At 38.6% G+C, this 17973-nt stretch overlaps 5 non-coding genes across 5 annotated transcripts; 1 reads left to right on the top strand and 4 right to left on the bottom strand.

Annotated features, from left to right (window-relative positions):
* The first annotated feature begins 5970 nt into the window (after positions 1–5970).
* Trnal-cag (transfer RNA leucine (anticodon CAG)) lies at positions 5971–6054 on the top strand. Its single transcript has one exon. It is a non-coding gene; the product is annotated as a tRNA-Leu (tRNA).
* Positions 6055–9176: 3122 nt separating this feature from the next.
* Trnal-cag (transfer RNA leucine (anticodon CAG)) lies at positions 9177–9260 on the bottom strand. Its single transcript has one exon. It is a non-coding gene; the product is annotated as a tRNA-Leu (tRNA).
* A 2653-nt stretch (positions 9261–11913) lies between these two features.
* Trnal-cag (transfer RNA leucine (anticodon CAG)) lies at positions 11914–11997 on the bottom strand. The gene has a single exon. It is a non-coding gene; the product is annotated as a tRNA-Leu (tRNA).
* A 2502-nt stretch (positions 11998–14499) lies between these two features.
* Positions 14500–14583, bottom strand: Trnal-cag (transfer RNA leucine (anticodon CAG)). The gene has a single exon. It is a non-coding gene; the product is annotated as a tRNA-Leu (tRNA).
* A 2599-nt stretch (positions 14584–17182) lies between these two features.
* Trnal-cag (transfer RNA leucine (anticodon CAG)) lies at positions 17183–17266 on the bottom strand. The gene has a single exon. It is a non-coding gene; the product is annotated as a tRNA-Leu (tRNA).
* Positions 17267–17973: the final 707 nt, after the last annotated feature.

Raw genomic sequence — 17973 nt, 5'->3', positions numbered from 1 at the left:
ATTTCTATTTTCGAAATCAGTGAATGTATTTCACTTGAAATCTATATAGTTTCAAAGGCGAATAAGCATCAACAGCTAGCAAGTCACACCCTTTTTTTGTTTTTTGAAGAATTCTAAACGATTTTTTTACGAAGCCGCCATTGTTGGGTGGTAGTGAAACAATTGACAAAATGAAAAGTTACGCAGAGGCTACTGGAGGTCGAGTTCCTCTGGACCCACGTGTGCTGAAGCCGGAGATGATGGAGTGGAATGGGGAGAAGATAACCAAATATTGTGGTATGATAAAGAAAGAAGGGTCAAATATGAAAATGATCCTGCCAGAAGAGGAAAAAAGAAAAATGGAAAACAAGGCGGTCATATTCAGAACATTTTTGATTGTAAATAGAATAGAACACGCGCCGCGGGAGAGATAGAGGAAATCTTGGAGGAACAAATAGGAGAAAGGATAACTTTCTTTACAAGAGGAAGGAAATATGCGACTATAGTAGTAAACTTTATATCAGAAGAGGAGGCGAAAAAACCGACAACAGGTTGTTACAGGGAGAAAAATGGACGTTGATGCCAAACTTTTTGGGCCAAAGAATCGTTAGGATTGGAGTGGGCAGAATCCCAGCCTCAATAGACCCAGAATGGGAAATAGCCGCAATTTTTAATTCAGAGCTGAGGAAGAAAAGTGAAGATCTGAAGATTGGCATAATAAGCCGAACACAAGTGAAATGATGGGACTATGGTATAGAGATAATCTGTGCAGTGAGCCCGAAATATTACGACGAAAAGCCGGAAACTTTGGAACTCCCAAATGGAGAAAGGCTGGAAATAATGTTGGAGGGGAGACCCCCCCCCCAAAAAAAATGTTAAGGATGTGGTGAAAGAGGCCACTTGAGAAGGAAATGTCCTTGAGCTCCAGTGGAAATGGTAGACAAAAAGCAGAAACAAAAACAGAACATGACGGGAATTTTGCGGAGGTGAAACCCAGGGAAAGAGAGAGAAGGAAGTCACCGACGACAGTGGAATTAAAGAAGTGTAAAGCAATGGAAGAGGAAACCCAACCCACGACGAGAAACGGAGAAAATTTACCAGTGGAATTACCAGCAAAGGACTTACAAGTACAGAGTTATTCAGACCAGAATCAAGACAACCCAGAATTACGGAAACCTAAAGACATAGACACACATAGAAACACGTAGAATTACAGTCAAACAAACACACAGACACACGAACACACAGACTCAAAAATACACGAACACACAGACACACAGATACAATCACAAGAAATCCAAAAATAGCAGAAATATAGAGACAAAAAGAGACAACATGAAAGACACAAACAAAAAGAAAAAATTATAGTGAGATGTAGGACACCCCAACTTAAAAGATTGCAAAATTGAAGGACATCGTGAGCGACTGAACCCACTGAGGCCGGAGGGAGATGTTGAGCCTCGCACCTCGGTGGTGAATTATGTGGAAGAAAAGGAGTGGATGAAGTGGTAAGTCGTAATTTAATTAGAAACTGTGAAAAACTTTTGATTGAACTTTTTAGTTTAAAAAAAGGAAAGTAAAATAAGTAAATCCGGTATGAACATTTATTTAAAAAGTTTATAATTGTAAGGTAAAAGCGAAAAGGGAAGTCGCGGTTTCGCCTCATAGTGAGGCTAGAAATTGTTATGTAAAATGTAAAGGTTTAAAGGAAAAGGAATCCACGGTTTCATCTTGCAGCGGAAGCGAGATGGCCGTCTCATTTGCATTGTAATTTTATTCATTTCACATTCATTCTTTCATGTGGTTTTTGTTCCTGCATATCTGTGTATGTCCCCTCTGTGTTTAGGCTTTGTGCCAATAATAAAAAATCAAGCTAGCAAGCCATGCTACTCCAGAATGAGGATGAGCAATGAATCTAAAACTAGTTTTTGGATGCTGGCTTTGCTGGGTGGAGGTGCTTATCTCCCCTTCGAAAACATTAGGACACAGAAAACGTGTCATGGCCAACTGAAAACGGTGTTTCCTACGGCTAATAGCATTAGCATGCCACATTAAGTGGGCAACATACCATCACTATATATATATATATATATATATATATATATATATATATATATATGTGTGTGTGTGTGTGTATACAGGGTGTCCACAAGGTCTGGGTACATAATAATTTCTTAAAGTATGTGTTAATCCCCATGTACCCAGACTTTGTGGACACCCTGTATATATATATATATATATATATATATATATATATATATATATATATATATATATATATATATATATATATATATATATATGGGAGAATATACAAATAATAACAACAGACGAGGACAGGTGGTGTAAATAACAAAAGTATATATTAGTATGACGCTCGGGAATACGGAAAGTCTTTGACGTTTCGAGCTACGCTCTTCAACAGAAAGAATACGGAGACAAGGAGAAAAAAACACGGAGAAAAAAAATTGAATAGTGTTCAGTCAACGGTCAAGTGTGTGTGTGTGTGTGTGTGTGTATATATATATATATATATATATATATATATATGTAGGAAATCTTCTCTATGTGGCCTGTGTGTTTTCTGTACCTTGTTTATCATTTTGTCCATGTTTTTTTTGCAACGTCATGTACCCAGATATGCATCTATATGGTGTAATCGGTCAGTGCACTCATTTCAAAATTAAGAAATTAAATTCCAACGCGTACCTATCTATTTTTTTTCCGTCGAGAGCTTATATGCCCCAATATTAGACTATTTTCTATAGCCAATAATCAGTGAACGCTTATAAGCTGTAGCTTATAACTATATTTGCATACATACATACATATATTCATGCACGCACACACACACACGCACGTACACACACACACACACACACACACACACACACACACACGCGCACACACACATTTGCTTCCCAACCACATGTTTCCAAGTTCAGTCCCACTGCGTGGCACCTTGAGTAAGTTTCTGCTATTATAGCCTCGGGCTTACCAAAAACTTGTAGAGTGGATTTGGCGGACTGAAACTTAAAAAAGCCCGTTCTATGTATGTATGTATGTGTTTATGTATATATATACACACATATACATACATATATGTGCGTATGTCCTTCTACCTATGTTTTCCCCTCCCCACCGTTTGACAGCCAACCGGTGTTAGTGTATTTACGTCCCCGTAACCTAGCGGTTCGGCAATAGAGACAGATAGAATAAGTATCAGGCTTTAAAAAAAAGTAAGCACTGGGGTCGATACATTTCATTAAAAATTCTTCAAGACAGTGCCCCAACATGGTCGCAGTCTAATGACTGAAACAAGTAAAATATATATATATTTTCCATACGTTCTGAACGAGCGTATCACGTGAAACTCCGAATGGAGAGTGATTCTTCGTTTCTGGTAGCAAAAGCAAGATATACTGTGGCCATCGAATACTTTATTCGTTCACAAATTTAAACATAAACACATCCCTTCCCATATGTGTGTGTGTGTGTGTGTGTGTGTGTGTGTGTGTGTGTGTGTGTGTGTGTGTGTGTGTGTGTGTGCACGCGCACGCTTATGTTAGATTTTATTTCAAGTTATATATAAAAACAGCTTAACATAAAAATTAGGAATTACCGAATACCTTTTAATAGGGTTATACATTTTATTTTTGCAAACCAAAACTTCGATATCACTGTCAACATTTTCCTAGCAAAAATTAATAAATATACATATATATATTCGATTGGATCTTTCTTCTAGTTCTACCAGCATCAGATCACAGCAGACTAGTAAAAGGCGCTTGGTCGCGATGCCATGCAGTTTGACAGAAACTGGAACGTCGTGGTTGAGATGTGAAATTCTCCTCTCCACTGCTACCCGTATAGTAGTCGTGTCATATTCAAATTTTGGAGGGATAGTAACTGTAAAATAATGGTTAAGCATTGTCAACGTCACGTTTAGCATAGCTGCTGTCTATCTAAATATTCTAATACGTTTTACGTTGTCTAAATGTGCAGCCTTTCTCTGTATTGAACAAGCCAAATTTGTGAATAATACCGCTAGAATTCTATATATAGACATACAGCTATCTGCAGCAGACCTCTTTATTACAGATATATCTTGAAATATGTATAAAACCTTCTCTCCACGGTATCTATTAAATATTAAGTTAGATATGTACGCATTAATGCATTTGTTGATGTGTGTGTGTATGTTTATGTGTATCTCTCTCCCTATCTCTCTCTCTCTCTCTCTCACCCTATCTTTCTCTCTCTCTCTATCTCTCTATTTCTCTCTCTCTCTCTCTCTCTCTCTTTCTCTCCCCCCTCTCTCTCTCTCTCTCTCTCTATATATATATATATATATATACAGAGAGAGAGAGAGAGAGAGAGAGAGAGAGATTGTATATATATATATATATATATATGTATATATGTATGTACGTACAAATACATATACGCATAAATGAATATATGTTTGTGTGTTAATGCATATATATATATGTGAGTGTGCGTGTGTGAATATAAACTTACATATTTACTCATGTAAATGTATAAACTTATATACATGTATATTTATATCTATATCTATAACAAGAAAAATATCTATCTATCAATCTCTCTCTCTCTCTCTCTCTCTCTCTCTCTATATATATATATATATATATACACACACACACACACACACACACACACACACACACATATATATATATATATACACATATATATATATACATATATAGGAGAGTTGGTTTGAGGGGCAAATGCGCCTGAATCTCAAAATGAATTGTAGTTTTTAAATTTGTTTGCCAAATTAATTAAATTTACTATTGTATACCGGTTTCAGCATTCTTTATTATTGTTGTTGTTATTATTATTATTATTATTATTATTATTATTATTATTATTATTATTATTATTATTATCATCATCATCATCATCATCATTTTTTGTTGTTTTTTTAATGGTAAACTAAAAAAGTTTACAAGAAATTGAAGGTATGGGGGGAAAAGTCGGTGAAGCATTTTTAAAAATCAAAGGTTCATACACATTCAAACATTCAATATTATCCACAGTAATAGAAATAACAAATTTGAAATGTTCGATGACATTCATAAAAGCAATTACTCTATGACTGAGAATTTAGTGAGTTTCAAGCAAGAAGTTACTGACTGTCATTGCATGATGCAGTTCTATAAACGGAAAAGAAAAATTTCGAAGATCTTCGATTATAGTTTTGTTTAATGCAAAATGTCTATGTGATAGTTGTGGTGAAAAGCTACAAATCATCATCTGGGCTACATAAAAAACCTTATATAGATATATTTCATGCGGTCTTCCGCATAGTCACCAACATTAATTGGCGAGAGTACAAGACACTTAATTGTGAGGTCACACCCTGTCTTCTACAGTTTATGTATATACAAATATAATACGCACATTGCCTCATACACACATATATATATATATGTGTGTGTCACATTATATGTGTGTACATGTAAATATATGTGTATATGTATTATGCTTTTTGGAACAGAGTAACTTGAGCCTGATAAAGCTATGAAAAATAACGTGTAAATATTTTGCTAGCAAACAAAAAAAAAAGCCGAATGCTGCCTGTGGGGTTCGAACCCACATCTGCGGTAAACACGACAGAAGTTCTACCATTTGACCGAAGAAATCTTTCAAATTTCTTCATCCACTTTAGAAACTTTATTTTTTCCAGTGAGAATTCATCGTTGTTGAAAGTCATCGGAATTTATATACTTGAAAGAGCGTGAAATAATTTGGTGGTGGTTGGGGGGGGGGGGCGGACCTTGAAACTCAAAGCAGAAAAAAGCTATGAGTTCATGTAACCAAACATTTACATGCTTTATAATTTGAAACACGAAGATGAATTCTTAGAAACTTGTAAATATTTTAGTCTGAACACCAAATTATACTATTTCCCAAATCTATCACGCAACAAAAATCCATTACTGGATTTTTGTTGATCAGTAAGTCAGGATGGCCGAGCGGTCTAAGGCGCTGCGTTCAGGTCGCAGTCGGGTCTTCCCGGCGTGGGTTCGAATCCCACTTCTGACATATACAATTTTTATTTTTTAAATGAAGACTTCTCGTCGCAGTTATAGATAATTGCTGCGAAGTAGAGTTAGTGAGTCGTACTTCTAACGAAGCCACTTACAAGTGTCTAAGAATGCACTACATGTTGCAAATTATAAGGTATGTAAATGTTTGATTAAAAATACTCTCTGGATATTTATAGCTTTTTCTGCTTCGGTTTTCATCGTCCCCACCACCAAAAAAAAAAAAAAACCAGAATTATTTCACGCTCTTTCAAGTATATAAATTCTTATGACTTCCAAAAAAATTAACCTCTCACTGGAGACGCTCAGAAGACCAATTCGGTGCAATAGTGAAAGATGTGTCATGTTTACCGAAGTCGTGGGTTCGATTCCCTCGAGTGACCGTTGGTTATTTTTCCATCTCAGAGGGTTTTATTATTTTTTGCTTTATCTCGGTTCGAGTTTCACTGACCCAAAAAGAAATGTAAAACACACATGGAAGTTTATACATTTTATTCTACGGGTACACACACGCACACACACATATATATATAATATTATGCGTATTATTTATCGTTATATATATATATATATATATATATGGATCATGATACTGATCATGATATTAACATTTTAACATTTTATCAGTAATAAGATAAAGAGTAGTAATTTGTTGCGTAGTTTATTAGTTGTAGTTTTATGTGCGTTGTCTGTGTGAGCTTGTGTGTGTTAGCCTGTGTGTGTGCGTGCGCGCGCGCGCTTCTGCTTGCGAAACTCGACTTCAGTGACTTATAGTGGTTCTATGGTAGCTATTGTATGGCGGTGTATACCCTCGAAGGTTCAGTGAAAATACGATGGTACTAGTCTCCGTCCTCAACAGAAATGCGATCTCGTTGACAAGGGCATCTAGTCTGCTCGTTTGAGATTGGAACAGTCAGTCGTGGCCTGCCCTCCGAGCTAGCGCAGTGGCTTCATTTCAAAACAAGAACAAGGCAATCAAATAGACCTCAGTATCATATATTACAATAAGATCGCTTGAATGCAGTTAATTGGGATCCGGGCGACCAGAGGTTGTTGAGAATTTCAAGGAACTATAGGTCCCCAAGCGATCGGATGACAACTTGCCACACTTACCTACAGCTGCAAGTGTTTGACAAGTAAAAAAGAAATTACATATACATGGGATACATAGCGAATATGGGGGTGGGGAACATAAATGCCGCAATCTCGAGGAGAGCAAAGGCAAGACAAAAATCATTTACCCCAATTAGAGATGAACTCAAAGCAAAGTTGGACAGGACACTAGGTGGCAGTGTGTTCAATGAAATCGTTCGAGAAGATAGAAGAACATCGAATGACTACTACGAAAGGGCCAAGGAAATATCTATGCTACAAATATCATTGCGAGAGTATATCCCAAATTAGTAAATTCCAGCACAAGGTGAAAGGAAAGACATGATTGTAGAATGATGAAAGCACAAGTTCCGTGGGCCAGACATTTTGCAAAGTTCATAGACAACAGATGGACCTCTGCAGTTGCTGAGAGCTTTCCAAAAGCTTGGATAGGCCACTTAGAATTCCTCCTCGTCGATGGTGAGACGATTTAGTTGAAACAGCTTGTGCATAGACTGTAAAACAATGACGCACTGAACTGAAAGCTCACCCTGATCATCATTGTCTAAGAGCAAGTGATAGTTTTTGTGTATAAGCACACACACACACACACACACACACACACACACACACACACACACACACACACACACACACATATATATATATATATATATATATATATATATATCTTCTCCTACTGATAAAGCGATTAAAAATCATATCTTGGGCATTATATCAGGATGGACGAATGGTCTAAGGCGCTGCGTTCGGATAACACTCAGTTTTTCCCGGCGTGGGTTCGAATCCCAATTCTGGTAACCACAACGTTGTCTTTTCGTCTTAAATAAAGACTACTGGTGGCCATATTGGCTTTTTGTTGCATTGTTGATTTAGTAAGTCGTACTTCTAACCAATCCACTCACAAGTGTCTAAGAATAAACCTACGTGTTTCAAATTATAATATATGTAAATGAATGACACACCGACATTTTAATATTTTATCAGTAATGACATAAAGAGTAGTCATTTGTTGCGTACTTTATTAGTCGTTCTGTGTGTGTGTGTGTGTTTGCATGTCCGCACGTTTGTGTATGACTTTTGCGAGATTCGACTCCAGTGCTTCATAGTGGTTCCATTGCAGCTATTTATCGAGATGCATACCTTCGAAGGCCCAACCAAGCTACGAAGATACCGGTCTCCGAGCCGTGCGGAAGTACAATCTCGTTGAAGCGGGCATATTGTCTGCTTGTTTGAGACAGGAAGTTGGCTAAACTGACGACGTAGTCTTGGCCTGCACTCCTAGCCTGCCTACTGATAAAGCGATAAAAAGTAAAAAGAGGCGGAGTGTTATGTCAGGATGGCCGAGCAGTCTAATGCGCTTCGTTTAGATTACAATCGGATTTTCCTTGCATGTGTTCTAATTGCATTCCTGGATTTTCAATTTTTTCTTCTTTTTTTTTTAATTAAACATATGATACGCATAATATTATATATATATGTGTGTGTGTGCGTGTGTGTACCCGTAGAATAAAATGTATAAACTTCCATGTGTGTTTTACATTTCTTTTTGGGTCAGTGAAACTCGAACCGAGATAAAGCAAAAAATAATAAAACCCTCTGAGATGGAAAAATAACCAACGGTCACTCGAGGGAATCGAACCCACGACTTCGGCAAACATGACACATCTTTCACTATTGCACCGAATTGGTCTTCTGAGCGTCTCCAGTGAGAGGTTATTTTTATTGGAAGTCATAAGAATTTATATACTTGAAAGAGCGTGAAATAATTCTGTTTTTTTTTGTATTTTTTGGTGGTGGGGACGATGAAAACCGAAGCAGAAAAAGCTATAAATATCCAGAGAGTATTTTTAATCAAACATTTACATACCGTATAATTTGCAACATGTAGTGCATTCTTAGACACTTGTAAGTGGCTTCGTTAGAAGTACGACTCACTAACTTTACTTCGCAGCAATTATCTATAACTGCGACGAGAAGTCTTCATTTAAAAAATAAAATTGTATATGTCAGAAGTGGGATTCGAACCCACGCCGGGAAGACCCGACTGCGACCTGAACGCAGCGCCTTAGACCGCTCGGCCATCCTGACTTACTGATCATGATATTAACATTTTAACATTTTATCAGTAATAAGATAAAGAGTAGTAATTTGTTGCGTAGTTTATTAGTTGTAGTTTTATGTGCGTTGTCTGTGTGAGCTTGTGTGTGTTAGCCTGTGTGTGTGTGTGCGCGCGCGCGCTTCTGCTTGCGAAACTCGACTTCAGTGACTTATAGTGGTTCTATGGTAGCTATTGTATCGCGGTGTATACCCTCGAAGGTTCAGTGAAAATACGATGGTACTAGGTTCCGTCCTCAACAGAAGTGCGATCTCGTTGACAAGGGCATCTAGTCTGCTCGTTTGAGATTGGAACAGTCAGTCGTGGCCTGCCCTCCGATCTAGCGCAGTGGCTTCATTTCTAAACAAGAACAAGGCAATCAAATAGACCTCAGTATCATATATTACAATAAGATCGCTTGAATGCAGTTAATTGCGATCCGGGCGACCAGAGGTTGTTGAGAATTTCAAGGAACTATAGGTCCCCAAGCGATCGGATGACAACTTGCCACACTTACCTACAGCTGCAAGTGTTTGACAAGTAAAAAAGAAATTACATATACATGGGATACATAGCGAATATGGGGGTGGGGAACATAAATGCCGAAATCTCGAGGAGAGCAAAGGCAAGACAAAAATCATTTACCCCAATTAGAGATGAACTCAAAGCAAAGTTGGACAGGACACTAGGTGGCAGTGTGTTCAATGAAATCGTTCGAAAAGATAGAAGAACATCGAATGACTACTACCAAAGGGCCAAGGAAATATCTATGCTACGAATATCATTGCGAGAGTATATCCCAAATTAGTAAATTCCAGCACAAGGTGAAAGGAAAGACATGATTGTAGAATGATGAAAGCACAAGTTCCGTGGGCCAGACATTTTGCAAAGTTCATAGACAACAGATGGACCTCTGCAGTTGCTGAGAGCTTTCCAAAAGCTTGGATAGGCCACTTAGAATTCCTCCTCGTCGATGGTGAGACGATTTAGTTGAAACAGCTTGTGCATAGACTGTAAAACAATGACGCACTGAACTGAAAGCTCACCCTGATCATCATTGTCTAAGAGCAAGTGATAGTTTTTGTGTATAAGCACACACACACACACACACACACACACACACACACACACGCGCGCGCACACACACACACACACACACACACACACACACACACATATATATATATATATATATATATATATATATATATATATATATATATATATATATATATATATATATATATATATATATATATATATATATATATATATATATATATATATATATATATATATCTTCTCCTACTGATAAAGCGATTAAAAATCATATCTTGGGCATTATATCAGGATGGACGAATGGTCTAAGGCGCTGCGTTCGGATAACACTCTGTTTTTCCCGGCGTGGGTTCGAATCCCAATTCTGGTAACCACAACGTTGTCTTTTCGTCTTAAATAAAGACTACTGGTGGCCATATTGGCTTTTTGTTGCATTGTTGATTTAGTAAGTCGTACTTCTAACCAATCCACTCACAAGTGTCTAAGAATAAACCTACGTGTTTCAAATTATAATACATGTAAATGAATGACACACCGACATTTTAAAATTTTATCAGTAATGACATAAAGAGTAGTCATTTGTTGCGTACTTTATTAGTCGTTCTGTGTGTGTGTGTGTGTGTGTGTGTGTTTGCATGTCCGCACGTTTGTGTATGACTTTTGCGAGATTCGACTCCAGTGCTTCATAGTGGTTCCATTGCAGCTATTTATCGAGATGCATACCTTCGAAGGCCCAACCAAGCTACGAAGATACCGGTCTCCGAGCCGTGCGGAAGTACAATCTCGTTGAAGCGGGCATATTGTCTGCTTGTTTGAGACAGGAAGTTGGCTAAACTGACGACGTAGTCTTGGCCTGCACTCCTAGCCTGCCTACTGATAAAGCGATAAAAAGTAAAAAGAGGCTGAGTGTTATGTCAGGATGGCCGAGCAGTCTAATGCGCTTCGTTTAGATTACAATCGGATTTTCCTTGCATGTGTTCTAATTGCATTCCTGGATTTTCAATTTTTTCTTCTTTTTTTTTTAATTAAACATATGATACGCATAATATTATATATATATGTGTGTGTGCGCGTGTGTGTACCCGTAGAATAAAATGTATAAACTTCCATGTGTGTTTTACATTTCTTTTTGGGTCAGTGAAACTCGAACCGAGATAAAGCAAAAAATAATAAAACCCTCTGAGATGGAAAAATAACCAACGGTCACTCGAGGGAATCGAACCCACGACTTCGGTAAACATGACACATCTTTCACTATTGCACCGAATTGGTCTTCTGAGCGTCTCCAGTGAGAGGTTATTTTTATTGGAAGTCATAAGAATTTATATACTTGAAAGAGCGTGAAATAATTCTGTTTTTTTTTGTTTTTTTTGGTGGTGGGGACGATGAAAACCGAAGCAGAAAAAGCTATAAATATCCAGAGAGTATTTTTAATCAAACATTTACATACCGTATAATTTGCAACATGTAGTGCATTCTTAGACACTTGTAAGTGGCTTCGTTAGAAGTACGACTCACTAACTCTACTTCGCAGCAATTATCTATAACTGCGACGAGAAGTCTTCATTTAAAAAATAAAATTGTATATGTCAGAAGTGGGATTCGAACCCACGCCGGGAAGACCCGACTGCGACCTGAACGCAGCGCCTTAGACCGCTCGGCCATCCTGACTTACTGATCATGATATTAACATTTTAACATTTTATCAGTAATAAGATAAAGAGTAGTAATTTGTTGCGTAGTTTATTAGTTGTAGTTTTATGTGCGTTGTCTGTGTGAGCTTGTGTGTGTTAGCCTGTGTGTGTGTGTGCGCGCGCGCGCTTCTGCTTGCGAAACTCGACTTCAGTGACTTATAGTGGTTCTATGGTAGCTATTGTATCGCGGTGTATACCCTCGAAGGTTCAGTGAAAATACGATGGTACTAGACTCCGTCCTCAACAGAAGTGCGATCTCGTTGACAAGGGCATCTAGTCTGCTCGTTTGAGATTGGAACAGTCAGTCGTGGCCTGCCCTCCGAGCTAGCGTAGTGGCTTCATTTCTAAACAAGAACAAGGCAATCAAATAGACCTCAGTATCATATATTACAATAAGATCGCTTGAATGCAGTTAATTGCGATCCGGGCGACCAGAGGTTGTTGAGAATTTCAAGGAACTATAGGTCCCCAAGCGATCGGATGACAACTTGCCACACTTACCTACAGCTGCAAGTGTTTGACAAGTAAAAAAGAAATTACATATACATGGGATACATAGCGAATATGGGGGTGGGGAACATAAATGCCGAAATCTCGAGGAGAGCAAAGGCAAGACAAAAATCATTTACCCCAATTAGAGATGAACTCAAAGCAAAGTTGGACAGGACACTAGGTGGCAGTGTGTTCAATGAAATCGTTCGAAAAGATAGAAGAACATCGAATGACTACTACCAAAGGGCCAAGGAAATATCTATGCTACGAATATCATTGCGAGAGTATATCCCAAATTAGTAAATTCCAGCACAAGGTGAAAGGAAAGACATGATTGTAGAATGATGAAAGCACAAGTTCCGTGGGCCAGACATTTTGCAAAGTTCATAGACAACAGATGGACCTCTGCAGTTGCTGAGAGCTTTCCAAAAGCTTGGATAGGCCACTTAGAATTCCTCCTCGTCGATGGTGAGACGATTTAGTTGAAACAGCTTGTGCATAGACTGCAAAACAATGACGCACTGAACTGAAAGCTCACCCTGATCATCATTGTGTAAGAGCAAGTGATAGTTTTTGTGTATAAGCAAACACACACACACACACACACACACACACACACACATATATATATATATATATATAAATCTTCTACTGATAAAGCGATTAAAAATCAAATCTTGGGCATTATATCAGGATGGACGAATGGTCTAAGGCGCTGCGTTCGGATAACACTCAGTTTTTCCCGGCGTGGGTTCGAATCCCAATTCTGGTAACCACAACGTTGTCTTTTCGTCTTAAATAAAGACTACTTGTGGCCATATTGGCTTTTTGTTGCATTGTTGATTTAGTAAGTCGTACTTCTAACCAATCCACTCACAAGTGTCTAAGAATAAACCTACGTGTTTCAAATTATAATACATGTAAATGAATGACACACCGACATTTTAATATTTTATCAGTAATGACATAAAGAGTAGTCATTTGTTGCGTACTTTATTAGTCGTTCTGTGTGTGTGTGTGTGTGTGTGTGTTTGCATGTCCGCACGTTTGTGTATGACTTTTGCGAGATTCGACTCCAGTGCTTCATAGTGGTTCCATTGCAGCTATTTATCGAGATGCATACCTTCGAAGGCCCAACCAAGCTACGAAGATACCGGTCTCCGAGCCGTGCGGAAGTACAATCTCGTTGAAGCGGGCATATTGTCTGCTTGTTTGAGACAGGAAGTTGGCTAAACTGACGACGTAGTCTTGGCCTGCACTCCTAGCCTGCCTACTGATAAAGCGATAAAAAGTAAAAAGAGGCTGAGTGTTATGTCAGGATGGCCGAGCAGTCTAATGCGCTTCGTTTAGATTACAATCGGATTTTCCTTGCATGTGTTCTAATTGCATTCCTGGATTTTCAATTTTTTCTTCTTTTTTTTTTAATTAAACATATGATACGCATAATATTATATATATATGTGTGTGTGTGCGTGTGTGTACCCGTAGAATAAAATGTATAAACTTCCATGTGTGTTTTACATTTCTTTTTGGGTCAGTGAAACTCGAACCGAGATAAAGCAAAAAATAATAAAACCCTCTAAGATGGAAAAATAACCAACGGTCACTCGAGGGAATCGAACCCACGACTTCGGTAAACATGACACATCTTTCACTATTGCACCGAATTGGTCTTCTGAGCGTCTCCAGTGAAAGGTTATTTTTATTGGAAGTCATAAGAATTTATATACTTGAAAGAGCGTGAAATAATTCTGTTTTTTTTTGTTTTTTTTGGTGGTGGGGACGATGAAAACCGAAGCAGAAAAAGCTATAAATATCCAGAGAGTATTTTTAATCAAACATTTACATACCGTATAATTTGCAACATGTAGTGCATTCTTAGACACTTGTAAGTGGCTTCGTTAGAAGTACGACTCACTAACTTTACTTCGCAGCAATTATCTATAACTGCGACGAGAAGTCTTCATTTAAAAAATAAAATTGTATATGTCAGAAGTGGGATTCGAACCCACGCCGGGAAGACCCGACTGCGACCTGAACGCAGCGCCTTAGACCGCTCGGCCATCCTGACTTACTGATCATGATATTAACATTTTAACATTTTATCAGTAATAAGATAAAGAGTAGTAATTTGTTGCGTAGTTTATTAGTTGTAGTTTTATGTGCGTTGTCTGTGTGAGCTTGTGTGTGTTAGCCTGTGTGTGTGTGTGCGCGCGCGCGCTTCTGCTTGCGAAACTCGACTTCAGTGACTTATAGTGGTTCTATGGTAGCTATTGTATCGCGGTGTATACCCTCGAAGGTTCAGTGAAAATACGATGGTACTAGACTCCGTCCTCAACAGAAGTGCGATCTCGTTGACAAGGGCATCTAGTCTGCTCGTTTGAGATTGGAACAGTCAGTCGTGGCCTGCCCTCCGAGCTAGCGCAGTGGCTTCATTTCTAAACAAGAACAAGGCAATCAAATAGACCTCAGTATCATATATTACAATAAGATCGCTTGAATGCAGTTAATTGCGATCCGGGCGACCAGAGGTTGTTGAGAATTTCAAGGAACTATAGGTCCCCAAGCGATCGGATGACAACTTGCCACACTTACCTACAGCTGCAAGTGTTTGACAAGTAAAAAAGAAATTACATATACATGGGATACATAGCGAATATGGGGGTGGGGAACATAAATGCCGAAATCTCGAGGAGAGCAAAGGCAAGACAAAAATCATTTACCCCAATTAGAGATGAACTCAAAGCAAAGTTGGACAGGACACTAGGTGGCAGTGTGTTCAATGAAATCGTTCGAAAAGATAGAAGAACATCGAATGACTACTACCAAAGGGCCAAGGAAATATCTATGCTACGAATATCATTGCGAGAGTATATCCCAAATTAGTAAATTCCAGCACAAGGTGAAAGGAAAGACATGATTGTAGAATGATGAAAGCACAAGTTCCGTGGGCCAGACATTTTGCAAAGTTCATAGACAACAGATGGACCTCTGCAGTTGCTGAGAGCTTTCCAAAAGCTTGGATAGGCCACTTAGAATTCCTCCTCGTCGATGGTGAGACGATTTAGTTGAAACAGCTTGTGCATAGACTGTAAAACAATGACGCACTGAACTGAAAGCTCACCCTGATCATCATTGTGTAAGAGCAAGTGATAGTTTTTGTGTATAAGCAACACACACACACACACACACACACACACACACACACACACACACACACACACACACACGCGCGCGCACACACACACACACACACACACACATATATATATATATATATATATATATATATATATATATATATATATATATATATATATATATCTTCTACTGATAAAGCGATTAAAAATCATATCTTGGGGATTATATCAGGATGGACGAATGGTCTAAGGCGCTGCGTTCGGATAACACTCAGTTTTTCCCGGCGTGGGTTCGAATCCCAATTCTGGTAACCACAACGTTGTCTTTTCGTCTTAAATAAAGACTACTGGTGGCCATATTGGCTTTTTGTTGCATTGTTGATTTAGTAAGTCGTACTTCTAACCAATCCACTCACAAGTGTCTAAGAATAAACCTACGTGTTTCAAATTATAATACATGTAAATGAATGACACACCGACATTTTAATATTTTATCAGTAATGACATAAAGAGTAGTCATTTGTTGCGTACTTTATTAGTCGTTCTGTGTGTGTGTGTGTGTGTGTGTGTGTGTTTGCATGTCCGCACGTTTGTGTATGACTTTTGCGAGATTCGACTCCAGTGCTTCATAGTGGTTCCATTGCAGCTATTTATCGAGATGCATACCTTCGAAGGCCCAACCAAGCTACGAAGATACCGGTCTCCGAGCCGTGCGGAAGTACAATCTCGTTGAAGCGGGCATATTGTCTGCTTGTTTGAGACAGGAAGTTGGCTAAACTGACGACGTAGTCTTGGCCTGCACTCCTAGCCTGCCTACTGATAAAGCGATAAAAAGTAAAAAGAGGCTGAGTGTTATGTCAGGATGGCCGAGCAGTCTAATGCGCTTCGTTTAGATTACAATCGGATTTTCCTTGCATGTGTTCTAATTGCATTCCTGGATTTTCAATTTTTTCTTCTTTTTTTTTTAATTAAACATATGATACGCATAATATTATATATATATGTGTGTGTGTGCGTGTGTGTACCCGTAGAATAAAATGTATAAACTTCCATGTGTGTTTTACATTTCTTTTTGGGTCAGTGAAACTCGAACCGAGATAAAGCAAAAAATAATAAAACCCCCTGAGATGGAAAAATAACCAACGGTCACTCGAGGGAATCGAACCCACGACTTCGGTAAACATGACACATCTTTCACTATTGCACCGAATTGGTCTTCTGAGCGTCTCCAGTGAGAGGTTATTTTTATTGGAAGTCATAAGAATTTATATACTTGAAAGAGCGTGAAATAATTCTGTTTTTTTTTGTTTTTTTTGGTGGTGGGGACGATGAAAACCGAAGCAGAAAAAGCTATAAATATCCAGAGAGTATTTTTAATCAAACATTTACATACCGTATAATTTGCAACATGTAGTGCATTCTTAGACACTTGTAAGTGGCTTCGTTAGAAGTACGACTCACTAACTCTACTTCGCAGCAATTATCTATAACTGCGACGAGAAGTCTTCATTTAAAAAATAAAATTGTATATGTCAGAAGTGGGATTCGAACCCACGCCGGGAAGACCCGACTGCGACCTGAACGCAGCGCCTTAGACCGCTCGGCCATCCTGACTTACTGATCATGATATTAACATTTTAACATTTTATCAGTAATAAGATAAAGAGTAGTAATTTGTTGCGTAGTTTATTAGTTGTAGTTTTATGTGCGTTGTCTGTGTGAGCTTGTGTGTGTTAGCCTGTGTGTGTGTGTGCGCGCGCGCGCTTCTGCTTGCGAAACTCGACTTCAGTGACTTATAGTGGTTCTATGGTAGCTATTGTATCGCGGTGTATACCCTCGAAGGTTCAGTGAAAATACGATGGTACTAGACTCCGTCCTCAACAGAAGTGCGATCTCGTTGACAAGGGCATCTAGTCTGCTCGTTTGAGATTGGAACAGTCAGTCGTGGCCTGCCCTCCGAGCTAGCGCAGTGGCTTCATTTCTAAACAAGAACAAGGCAATCAAATAGACCTCAGTATCATATATTACAATAAGATCGCTTGAATGCAGTTAATTGCGATCCGGGCGACCAGAGGTTGTTGAGAATTTCAAGGAACTATAGGTCCCCAAGCGATCGGATGACAACTTGCCACACTTACCTACAGCTGCAAGTGTTTGACAAGTAAAAAAGAAATTACATATACATGGGATACATAGCGAATATGGGGGTGGGGAACATAAATGCCGAAATCTCGAGGAGAGCAAAGGCAAGACAAAAATCATTTACCCCAATTAGAGATGAACTCAAAGCAAAGTTGGACAGGACACTAGGTGGCAGTGTG

The sequence above is a fragment of the Octopus bimaculoides genome, chromosome 4 (genome assembly GCF_046866305.1).
Source record: "Octopus bimaculoides isolate indiv1 chromosome 4, ASM4686630v1, whole genome shotgun sequence".
Lineage (NCBI taxonomy): Eukaryota > Metazoa > Mollusca > Cephalopoda > Octopoda > Octopodidae > Octopus > Octopus bimaculoides.
This window is presented reverse-complemented; position numbering and strand designations above follow the sequence as displayed.